The 12,066-nt window shown below is 38.7% G+C and overlaps 1 long non-coding RNA gene across 1 annotated transcript; it reads left to right on the top strand.

The window, feature by feature from the left end:
• The first annotated feature begins 329 nt into the window (after positions 1-329).
• On the top strand, positions 330-6,867 carry LOC116785852. Its single transcript, XR_004356755.1, has 3 exons — positions 330-403; positions 6,113-6,189; positions 6,809-6,867. It is a non-coding gene; the product is annotated as an uncharacterized LOC116785852 (long non-coding RNA).
• Positions 6,868-12,066: the final 5,199 nt, after the last annotated feature.

Raw genomic sequence — 12,066 nt, 5'->3', positions numbered from 1 at the left:
GGTCTACACATGAAAATTAAAGCACGTTATGGGAGGTGTGGATTTATACTGCAATATTTATATCTGAAGGATTCCTTGGAGCATAATCTTATCCTGGGAAGAAAAAAAAGTAGTTGCTTAATCCAGATCAATACAACTCACTTTCAAACTTAAGCTTGGTGAAAGCAAATTTGTTCTTAAATGTGTCTGAGGAGTTATTTTGGAATGATTACACATGTTATTCATTACATTGGAGTTTTGTTCCTTGAACAGATTACCCAGATTCCACTGATTTATTTTTCCTCCCTACCTTTTTTCTTCTCTTCCTTCTCCAATTACTTTGATACTCAGCTACTAAAGAGCACACAGGAAATACTGGGAGACTGACCTACAGCTGGCAGGCAGCCCATGAAAACTTCACCAGGTCAGAACACTGTTTCTTTAGCACTGTTTTTTCAGCACTGTTTTTTCCTGCTTTCTGAAACTAGTACTGGCACTTTATTATCAAGAATATCTGAGGGTAAATGCCTCTCTGTAAATCAGCTGGGTTTGGTTTCTTTCTTTTATTTGGTTGGTTGTTTGGTTGTGTTTTTTAACAGGAAATGTGGTGAAAGCAGGTGTGTAACTCTTGCACATTATCCAACTGTGACTGTACCTCCTGTTTCTTGTATATGTTAAATATCATGGACTGACTGTATTACCTTCTCAATATTTTGATAATAATCTGCACGAAAGTGCTGTTTTGAGGTCCTTCTGCATTAGGAAGGCACATTTTTGCATCTTTTGACCCAAGTGAGAGACAACTCTAAATTTAAAGAGAATTTACCTTGTTGATGGTTATTTATTACAGAAAACTACCAGCAAGGGTGGCTCTGATTCATGGATCCCTTCAGTGGTGTTCTTACCCCAGGCTGTGTTAGATGTCTGAAGGTGTCGGAGGTTTCCTTTACATTTTGGGATACACTGAAGACTCTCACAGATTTGAACCAAGGGTGTTAGACACTTTTGTAGCCACAATCAGAGAGCTGGGGTTTAAGGCAAGTGGCAAAATCATTTTCAACAGATTAGTGTTCCAGCTAACTGTTGAAACTTGTGGGGTTGGCTCCAAAAGGGATTTTTGACTACATGATCAGTTTTTACAAAAACAGTCACAGAATTACAGAATTGTTACGGCTGGAAGGGACCTCTGGAGATTGTCCAGCCCAATCCTCCTGCCAAGGCAGGGTCACCTGGAGCAGGTTACACAGGAACATGTCCAGGTGGGTTTGAAATATCCCCAGAGTGGGAAACTCCATGACCTCCCTGGGCAGCCTGTTCCAGTGCTCTGCCACTCTCAGTGTAAAGAAGTTCTTCCCTGTGTTGAGGTGCAACTTCTTGTGTTTTGGTTTATGGCCATTGCTCCTCATCCTGTCACTGGGCACCACTGAAAAGAGTCTGGCACCACCCTCTTGGCACCCACCTGTGTGATATTTATATGCATCAGAGATCAATCAGAATGAGAAGAAAACACTAAAAATGTAGATGGTAATGAAGGCCTGTGGTTTGCTGAAACATGGATGCAACAGCAGTGCCTTCTGATAGCCAAAATTCATAGAACTGTAAAATATTTTGTGTTGGAAGGGACCTTAAAAATCATCTAGTTCTAATATCTGTCTATGTGTTTGTGTGAGCCTGTTTTCATCTCTATAGCAATTTCCTTCTATAACAAGAGCTTGCTTCTTCCTTCCCCCCACTTGTTTTTTTTTAAGAAAGTAAAACAAAATCAGTCTGATCCAGACACACATGACTTTCCAGTCTCTGAAAAGCTCTGTGTCTGTTCTTGCCTTGAGAGCAGAACACTTCATCTTTTCAGAGCAAACCACAAACAAAATAAGTCAGGAAGCTGTGCAGAGAATGAAAAGTATTCCTGGTTGCTTCTCTCTGATATGAACAAATTGATTTCTGAGTTTTTTCCATTCTATATATATGTGTGTGTACATGCATTTTGAAATATGTTAGGACTGTAACTGCTTTAATGATTATTTTATGTAAAATTGAATCAATATTTTCTGTAGTTGTTGTAGCAGATTACCTTCAATATTTTCAATCTTGTCAGATTAACTTCCTTGAATTTCCACAACTCACTTTCATGACTACAGAAATATCACTTCTCTGCATAGATAAGCTTACAGAAAAAACTGAGTTCTGAGGTATAAACCAGTTATTTCTCCTAAATTACTTATTGTAAAATTTTAGAGATTGAATGCTCGAGCCTCCATCCTACACCACAAAACTGATATATGCAATGACACAGACTTTGGTCTTTATGCAAAAGCCATCCATGCTTCTATAAAAGGGAAAAAAAAAGCCCCAAAGATCACTATTTTATTGTCATTATTTTCAACCCTAATTTTCTTTTGTCTGTCATTTCTGATTTGTAAGGAGCTATCAGCTGTGGACTTTTGAGGTAGTTGCTGTGCAAAAATGCTTCTGAGTATTTGCTTCAGGTATTTCTTTGGCATTTGACAGCTTCTGGAAGAGGACAAACCAAAGTCATTAGTACAGGTTTACAAAGCTATTAATAATGCATATGCATACAATATACATAATAATATATAATAAATTAATTCTACAGAGAAACTAATGAGGTTTATCAGCAGGGGACTTCCAAATGGTGTAGGCAGTCAGTTCAGAGCTTCCAACTGGTAAAAATGTTCACTTGTTGAAAGGCTGTAGGGTATTGTTAATAAAAAAGTTTAATGCTTTGTATCTAAACTTGTTTCAACATTGGAATCAGTTTAAGATAGAGTGTGAGTTACTTAGAAGGAGTTTTTTTCTTTTTATATGTTGTAATGTTTACAGACTGCTCTGTATAATTCAGAGCTGATATTTTATGGCATAGTATTATATTTTCAAAATACACTTAACAAGTAGTTAAGCACATCTGAAGACTAAATAATGCCTCTGGTGCCCTACCTGTTGTGAAACAATGTCATACTTAGTCATACCTAGAAAAATTAATGAAAGTGCTGAAAGTGGTTTCCTGTTTTGGTTATATGCCACTACCAACTTTGCTTCCGGATGCTGCATGGAAAAAAACCCACAGAAGCAGCTTTTTTGTGTTTTAATGGAGCATATAATACTGTTTGAAATGTGTCTTTCTTGAAAAATTATTTTGAAAGATTCATTTAATGTATCCTACTTTTTGTCTTTATAGATAGAGACAAGATAGAGATTTCAAGAATAATTAATTTCAGTAAGACAGCCATGGTGTGCACATTGATGTACTTACTAGCTGTGAGATAATGACTTTTCTCCATGAGTCTATTAAGTAAATTCTTCCACCATCAATCTTAGGTACTGGCATATTTTATTCCCTTTTTTTTTATCATTGCTGTCATCTTTCATTTATTCTGTCATCTTTGGTTTGTTAACTGTTTTCCTCTTTTTTTTTCCAACAATGTTTTTTGACCCTTCTAATATGCAACCCTTTCTGAAACGGTCTCATCACCACATTTGGTCATACTTAAACCCTTACCCAATCTGTTTTCCTTTCCCACTATAATCACATGATGACTCCTTCAACTTCTAAATTATTTAAGTTCTCCAGGTCACATTGGTTTTGCTGCTCTTGGTGGATTGGTTTGTCTTTCCCTCAGCCAGTAGCATGTCTCTTACCCTTTTCTCTGCAATGGGCAGATGATTATGCCACTTAAATTGGGCTGATGCTAAGCAGCAGGATTAATGAGGATAAGGCTTTCTTTATGTCAAGTGATCTCTCTTGAGCTCTTTGTGGGTTTTTGGTGGTTTGTAATTTGGAGGTTTTTAACCTTGCAATTGTGCAGTGAAAGTAGACAATTTCATTCTGCTGTGGTGAAGCAAGCCTGACCCTGATCACATCCCATCATGATGGAAAGAAGGAAAATAATGCATTGCCAGAGATGACAGAAGCACTCCTATGATGCTGTGGGCCCATGCAATCCCAAGCCAAAGCACTGAGACTTGCCTTCAGCTGAGGTGGAAAGTGACAGCCAGAAAGAAACTGCTCTCGACAAAAAGGAGCTGCCCTGAGGAGCTGAAAAAGGAGATGAGCAGAAAGCAAGGCTCTAGCACAGGGCACAAGGCTCCAGTAGCACTTGCCAGGACCTGGCAGAATTGGCTTTGCACATGCCTTGGCATGAATTGCCAGGATGTTTGTGTTGACTGAGTTCTCCTGTGATCCAAGAAACCAGGTAGCAAGACACTGAAACAATCTGCCAATGATAAAACACTGTGATAACTTGACTTTCTGCTTCAGTCCTTTAATTTCTTCCTTTTTGTCCTTCAGTTCTCCATCCCTTCTTCCATACATGCCTATTAATTGCTTTTTCTCTGCCTCTATTTTTATATTTACTTATCCTTTTCTCTTTCCTTCAGTTTTAAACCATTTCCTTCTGCATTCTCCTTCTTCCATTTCTCTCAACCCTTTCTTTCACTTTTGTTTTACAGTAGCCAAGAATGGCTTGAAGAATGATGTACTTTCCTCTCTTAGCCCTGGCATGGATTACCAGAATGGCTCCAAGGCACAGTTTTGCCCTGAGCTCTGATGTTAACAACCAAGGACTTATCACCAGTAACAGCAAATATTTTGCATATTTGCATCTAGACAGGGTATGAGCCTCCGTCAAGCACATTTTTGTTGGATTTAGCAGTGCTTTTGCTGTTTCTGCATATGTGTATGTGAGTAGGTACCCTGGAGCTTTATACTAATATGTTTTGGTCCAGTGCCAGAAATCAGGCTGTCTTTGCCTCAGAGGGGAGCTGTGGGAAGACATTAAGGCCTTTTTGCATGCCTGGAAAGCAGGCAACTACTGAGCTGAATTAACCTGGAGCCTGTGCAGCTTACAGCCATTTAGGCTGGGCTAGCTCTACCTCCAGCTCCAGCCCCAAACACTCCTTGTACCAGAGGTTGGCTGTGTGGGGTGAGGACACTGGTGGAGAAGCTGGCTGAGCACTCAGGATAACACTGCTGCCAGTAAAAGTAGGTATTTTGTGTGGAGACAGAAACACCGATCCCAGATTCTCAGCAGCTGCTTGGTGGGCAGCCAGGAGGAGTGGGATGGAGAGAGAGCAGCAGCCCAGAGCTGCTTTTATCTGCCCTGTTAAAATGACTTATTTAACAAGGAAGCTCAAATGAAGACAAGTTCCCTGCAGCTGTGCCTGTGCAGTCACTGGGCTGCATCAGCAGGACTCCTCCATCATCACAAACAGCAGTGGGATCTGGTTTTTCCTGGGGTGGCAGGGCAAGGTAGCAATGACTAAAGCTGTTATAAGCAGAACAAAATTACAGATATCAACCTTTTCATTGGATATTACCTTAAAATAAGAGCTTTAATTTTGCCTTGGATGTACCTCATTACATCAGTAGCATACATGGCTCGGAAATCTCCCAATTCTTTCTTTCTTACATCTGAAATTTGACCTTCCTGTTTGTCTCAGTTTTCAGAGACCTCTAAAACTTCAGGTTTCTCCAAAGTGTTGCAATTCAGGACTGTTGGAAATTCTGTCATGGCAATGTGACCACAGTCTGAGAATATCCACCTGAAAATGATCCAAAATATAATTTTCTATAGAAAGCTACTGCCTATACATGTGGTCAGCTGCAACATTTGATTTATTGTAGATAAATTTGCCTAGGCAGTGGAATGGAAGGTAAATTATTATAAATGACTAATGAATCATTTTTAAGGATTCCTGAGGGGCAGCTTGTTCTTACCAACACCTTCTGGTCCCTTATTCCCTCACTCCAAATTCTTCCCATACAGCTCCCTCGGGACAGGGAGCACAGAGCAGCTTCTTTCATGGGATCCTCAAGCACAAGACAACATGAAGTCATTGCCCAGCCCACAGCAGCCATTTCTTCTGAGGGGAGGGGGCTGTGAGTTGTTGCATTCTGCAATTTACCACTACTTTTGTTTTTTTATGTTCAAACAGTCAACTTCTGTATTTTTCCAGAAGTTGCACAGTGGTAATGTGTTCCTCACTGGGGAGCTGTGCAGTAATTGCATCCACCATGATGGTTTCTACATTCATTTGGGTAGACACACTTATTTGAACTGTTCACTATGCATGTGTTGCAACACCAAAATAAACTGCCACTCTCTTCTGCCTACAGCAAGAAGAGGGGGCTGGAAGAAAGTGAAGAGGATCCTAATGAAGAAATACTAAATTTTACAGGCTGGGACTAGAGAGGTGAGAATGACCAGACTTAACAAAAAGGCTGAGGAGTGAGTTGAGACTAGATCTCCTCCCTAACACCCATCAGATCATGGCAGTGGTCCCCTGTAGTGACCTCTGCAATTTCAGATAGCTCAGGAGCCACAACCAGTGCTCACTTGATGAAGCAACATGCCTGTGACCAGGCATTTTTTGACTCATCTTCCCTCAGCTCCCTCCTTGGAGGGAAGTAAGTTAATTCTAGACACTGAATGGAGATGGGGTAGGTCTGAACTTCAAGCAAGTGAAAGGGGGCAGTTGAGATTTTTTGTTTTTCTTTTGTTTTGAGAGGAATCAGAGTAGGCCTTCCATACTGCTTCACAAAATTGTTTCATACCTTTTCCCTTCATGCGGTAATCAAATTTTTTATCTCTCTCCATCTAAATATTCTCTTGCAAATTTCCTAAGAATTATAGATTTACTAAGAGTCCAGGTGACATCACACTGGGTACCACCTCATCCCACAATTATAGGCATTTCAAAGCCTCCTTTGTCCACAGCTGTTTGGTGAATGCTGAAATACAGGGGGCTTTTCTTGATCTACAAAGCCAGTAATAAGAATAACAATAAAAACTTGCATTCTTTCTTCTTTTAGGTTTCAGGGAGCTAATGCATTGGGTTTGTGTAGCAGGGTAGCTTCCATGAGAAGTTGCCAGAAGCTTCCCTTGTGTGTGACGGAGCCAATGCCAGCCAGCTCCAAGAATGGATCTGCTGCTCACCAAAGTAAGGCCCATCAGCAACAGTGGCAGCCCCTCTGGGATAACAGGTTTAAAACAGAAGGGGAAAAATCCCAAAAGCAACTGAACAATTGCAACTAGAGAGATGAGTGAGAATATGTGAGTGAAACAAGTCAGTGGGCACCAAGGGGGAAGAGCAGAGTGCCAGGTCAGTGTTTCTTTACATGATTCATTCAGAAAATTAGCAGGAAATCAATTCATGTATTTGGGGTTTGTGAGGCTATGTGGATCCACTGCGATGGCAAATCTGTCCTACTGGGTTACACCAAGTACAATGCCATTATTTATGGGAGATTTTAATGTATTCAACTGCAAATCGTGATGCTTTCAAGGGAAGTCAGCTCTTCAAATTTCAGTATCTTAACTAATCTTGGTGCTGTCTACGTTATTTTCAATAAACAGGCAAGTAAGTGGTAAACAGTTTATTACCCATCATTTAGATGTCAAATCAAGCATATTTTATCAGCATTTCAGGAGCCATCTAGTTCCTTTAAGAACATGTAACAGAAATTTCAAGTATCAATTCAGATGCCAGCTGACACATAATAATTTTTTAAGCATTTAGTCACACAAAGCAAGATTCCTTGTTGACATATCTTCACTGATTGCACTGAGTTGTATTAGGAGCTTCTTGGGGGTGTGCCACATACTCTTATGTTTTGTAAGCAAGTAGAGAACATCTCAGAGACATTTAAAAAGAAAGATAAAATAAAATAGGTAAAATGAGAGAAAAATACACAGCACAATAATTTGTGAAATAAGGTAATGATTCTTCAACTAAACTCTATTTTTCCCAATTGTTTTGGGTTTTTTTAAAGGGCCTTAGTAAGATCAGTGAGGAGTTTAACCCAAAATGATGCCCCCAGTTTAATCCAAGTTCAAAGTGTCAGAAATAAGTATCAAAGATAATTGGTTCTCTGAAGAGCCTGTTCAACAGAAGAGACATAAGTAGAACCTAGAACACAAATCTATATTGACTACTACTTTATTTAATAAAATCCAGACAAACAAACTAGAAATAAACCAACCCCCCACCTGCATTTACAGACTCTCTCTGAACAGACACATCCACACCCACAAATTATGTCACCATCTCTATGCCAGCACTTGCTAAATCAACTTCTTTGTTGACTCCCTCCATAATCACATTGCATTATTGGGTAAGAGGTACACAATTAAACAGAAAAATCACAATTATTATAACACATTACTATGACTTTTATTTATTAATTGAGTTTGTATGCCAAACCAGAGGGGAAATTTTGTATTCTGCTTCATGAAGTCTTCCTGCCCATTTATGCTTTGAAGATCCCTGAGACAGTTATCAAGTTTCTGATTTCAGCAACCAGAAACATTCCTGGAGACCCCAGGCTACAGTTAGAAAAGCATTAGAGTAAACTAACTGCAAATTAACTTAACCCTGTAAATCATTCAAAACACAAATGAGTAAATGAACAGACCAGAACCCTGGCTTCTACTTGTTTCTGTGGGTCTAATGCAGGTTTGTTCCTCATTTTTGATGGAATGTTGCTTCCCTAAATAATTTCACATCAGATGTGCACTCTTATTTTAGGGTAACACAGATAACAAAAAACAGCATATAGAAAAGCAAGGAACATCATAATCAAAATTTATTCTGAATTTAAGGATAAACAAACCTGACCAGTTTATAAATGGGCTAAGCTAATTAAGTCTTATGACACATACAAAAGTATTTAAATTTAGGTACTTAGCATAAGTAATTAATGAAGAGATTCTGGGGTAAGTAATTACTGACTACTAACACTCTTAAAGACAAATTAAGTTCAGCATTTCTCTGTTGTCCAACAAAACTTATGTTGTTTCTCAAGAAATCTGTCATCTCCAACTTGTTCAAATTATTATTTACATTATTTACCATCAAAATCTTTAAAAGAAACCTCATTCCTTGCCAGTATTTTCCTTCAAACTTTTTCACTCCTGTCATGCTGAAGAGGCAGTGCCAATGAAGCTGCTTGCTGAACTGGTTCGGTGACTTCTCATCTGCCTCTCTGCTGGTGGTTCCGGAAGGTGCTGACAGCAAGGTGCAAGATGGAGTTGGATCGCTGAATCTGAGAGAAAGGGGCCAATTCTGCTGTTACCAAGATGTACACCTCCCTTTTTTCTTAGCATCTCTCTGAAACATCATAACTGTGCCTTTTTCAGAGCGCTGATGCATTAAAATATCATCTGCAATCAAATGTTTCTTGGCTTTCCACTTCTGTTAGTAACATTGGCTCAGCTATGCGTAGTCTCCTAAGGCATATCCAAAGAGCTGCTTTTCTTCTCAGCTTTATCATTATGTCAGCTTTGTTGTCACAGGAAATCTTAATAACTTCTTTGGAGTTTCCATACTTAAGCTTTTTCTATTTTCACTCCACTGGAAGATAGCAGATGTTGAAATTCTCATACACTCATCCGTATACTGATGTACTTCCCACATTTTAAAACAAGCAGCTCTGTTAATTAGTTAGACTGAACAAACTATGGACCAGATAGTCTATCACTGAACTTTGTTACAATGGCAGAGTAACCAATCTGCCACAATGTTAATAAATAGTTCCAGGATGAGAATGCAATTGTACTTTTTCTTGACCAGTCCAAATATGGTCTTATGGAAGTAGGTCCTGTCAAACAAAGCTTGTTTGTTTTTTGGCAGGGTGAAGGCTTTGGGCAATAGAAATAATAGAGTTGGTAGCATATGTCTGGGTTTTGCTGAAAGAGTTTTAATTGTGAAGATGGATCGTATATGAAATTAACTTGGTCATAAGATCTGTGTGTGAAACAAACCCACGGAGATATTTAAGACAAAGGGATAATAGTGATTGGGAAACTTGTAGCAGTCCATATATACTACATGATCAATACTCAGCTAAAGAATCTTTATGACACTGTTTCTGAATGACATAGGGGTTGACAAGATAATAAACAGTGATGTAAGGTCACTGCATTATAAGGCTCAGATCACTCTACTACAGCCCAGTGCTTATATCCATAAACCAGACATAAGGCAAAGGGTGCCATTTATAGCCAAAATACGGATCCCTTCTTTGGAAAGCTTTCACTGCATGAAGATTTTGGATAAAGTGCTCATTGTTTTCCCAGTACCATGCTGTGTCAAAAAGAAAAAAAAAAGGATTATTCAGACAGAATGTGTCCATATTAGCAAAGAGATCACAGAATTAGAGATCACAGAATATTCTGAGTTAGAAGGGACCTACAAGGATCGAGTCCAGCTCTTAAGTGAATGGCCTGTAGAGGGATCAAACCCACAACCCACAACTTTGGCATTATTAGCACCATCTCTAACCAACTGAGCCTGTTTCTCTTGCAACAAAACAAAAATTGGCAAAGCTCTGTTAACATACAGAGTCCAGTTCTGACACCTACACTTCAGAAATTACCAGAGTTCAAAGGATCTTATAGACATGGCAGGAGAGCTGAAAACTTTGAGCCTTATCCAACACACCTCATGAAACAAGGTAGTCCACAAACAGATGTGTGGGCTTTGGACAGGCACCCACCTTACCCATGGAGAGCCTGGTACACCAACAGGGCTTTATCAAGGGTAAAGCAGTCGATATGACACCTAAAGGTAGCTAAATACAATATGTTGCTGGAAAGTAGGGAACTGCTCTTTACCAACCTGCAACAAGTTGTCTCTCTCAACGCCAGAATCTCACCAAAAAAAGTAAAAAAAAGAAAAAAAAAGCCTAAAAAAGCTGTTATTCACAGTGTGAGTAAAAGTAGTAAGTGGTATATTGAAGAAGAGCTGTCATAATTATAGGGAATTGCAAAAAAATGCATCACAGAATATGAAACTGTTTTATTTAACTTTCCACATGAGGTAGGTTCCTCATCCACACTGAAAGCTTGCAGTCGGTTTGTTTCTCCTGAATATATATGCCTGTTGTTCCAACCTGAGCAATGTGTGCCTTTCTCCAAGATTATTTTTCAACATTTTGATATTTAATCTTTGCTTCTAGTCAACTGAATGGCTGTCCTGAATCACTAGCAAATGCTACTTGGCTGCATCTGAAGAACAGGTCCATTGTAAGAAGGACTTCTGGGGAAAAAATGGTAAAATGTCTGCTTTATTTAATCTTTCTCCTGCTTGAGTAGTGTTAATATGCATTAGTCTATGATATTACACAGAATGGTTGTCCTTCTACAATCATGTTTATTTTCTTCCCTGAGAGGCTTATACATCACTATATGAAAATAACTTCTTAGTTTGTATTGATATCTGCACCTGATTTCTTTAATTGGTTTTTCAAAATTGAATGATATATGTTGAAGTTTTAAATCTCGTGGCATAGAGAACTTTAAACAGCCCCATTCAGTGTTAATACCACAATGAGGTTTCAACCTGACACAATTTTTTTAAAAAAATACTACAAAACATGCAGAGGCAATTATTCTTTTATTTCCATTTCACACTTTTTTAAAAAAAATTCCTATCATAATTCACAGAACTAGCCAGAAGTTTTTAATTTTGTTCCTAAACTACATGATGAAAAAGAAACTTTTGAAACTTTATCATGGAGCATTAAGACTCCAAAAGCTGCCCCCAAACACATAGACAAGCACTTTGCATGAGGGATAAAAATAAGTGATGAGCACACAGGAAAAAAAATATTTACGTTTGCTTCAACAAACAGGTCAGCCATGATAGCACAACACTGTATTTTACATTACAGTGAAAGCAGATCAGGTTTCCATTTAAAAATGCTTTGATACTATCTACAACACAGCAGCAAAAAGACACAGTACAATTTCATTTTAAATGCCATTTACTTGAGTGATGATATTTCATTTCTTTCCAGTTTTATTCAAATGCTCTGTAACACTTAATGGAAAATAAGTAGGAAATATATTAGAAATTCTGCTTTTCTTTATGCCAGTAACATATGTCACCCTACTCACATGTAAAGCTGACTAATTGGCAATAATAGGGTGTTTTCAGTGCTCACGGTTTTCCATTCATAACTGTCTGTGCCCACTGCTGAAAAGCAGGTTAGGAGTGGGAAGCAGGAGGAATGTCCAGCTTCTAATAATGCTTTTTTTCCTTCTTGAGGGCAAGTGCACTGTTCACAGA

This window comes from Chiroxiphia lanceolata, chromosome 4 (genome assembly GCF_009829145.1).
Source record: "Chiroxiphia lanceolata isolate bChiLan1 chromosome 4, bChiLan1.pri, whole genome shotgun sequence".
Classification (NCBI taxonomy): Eukaryota; Metazoa; Chordata; class Aves; order Passeriformes; family Pipridae; genus Chiroxiphia; species Chiroxiphia lanceolata.
Note: the sequence above shows the minus strand (reverse complement) of the source record. Positions and strands in the feature narration are given on the sequence as shown.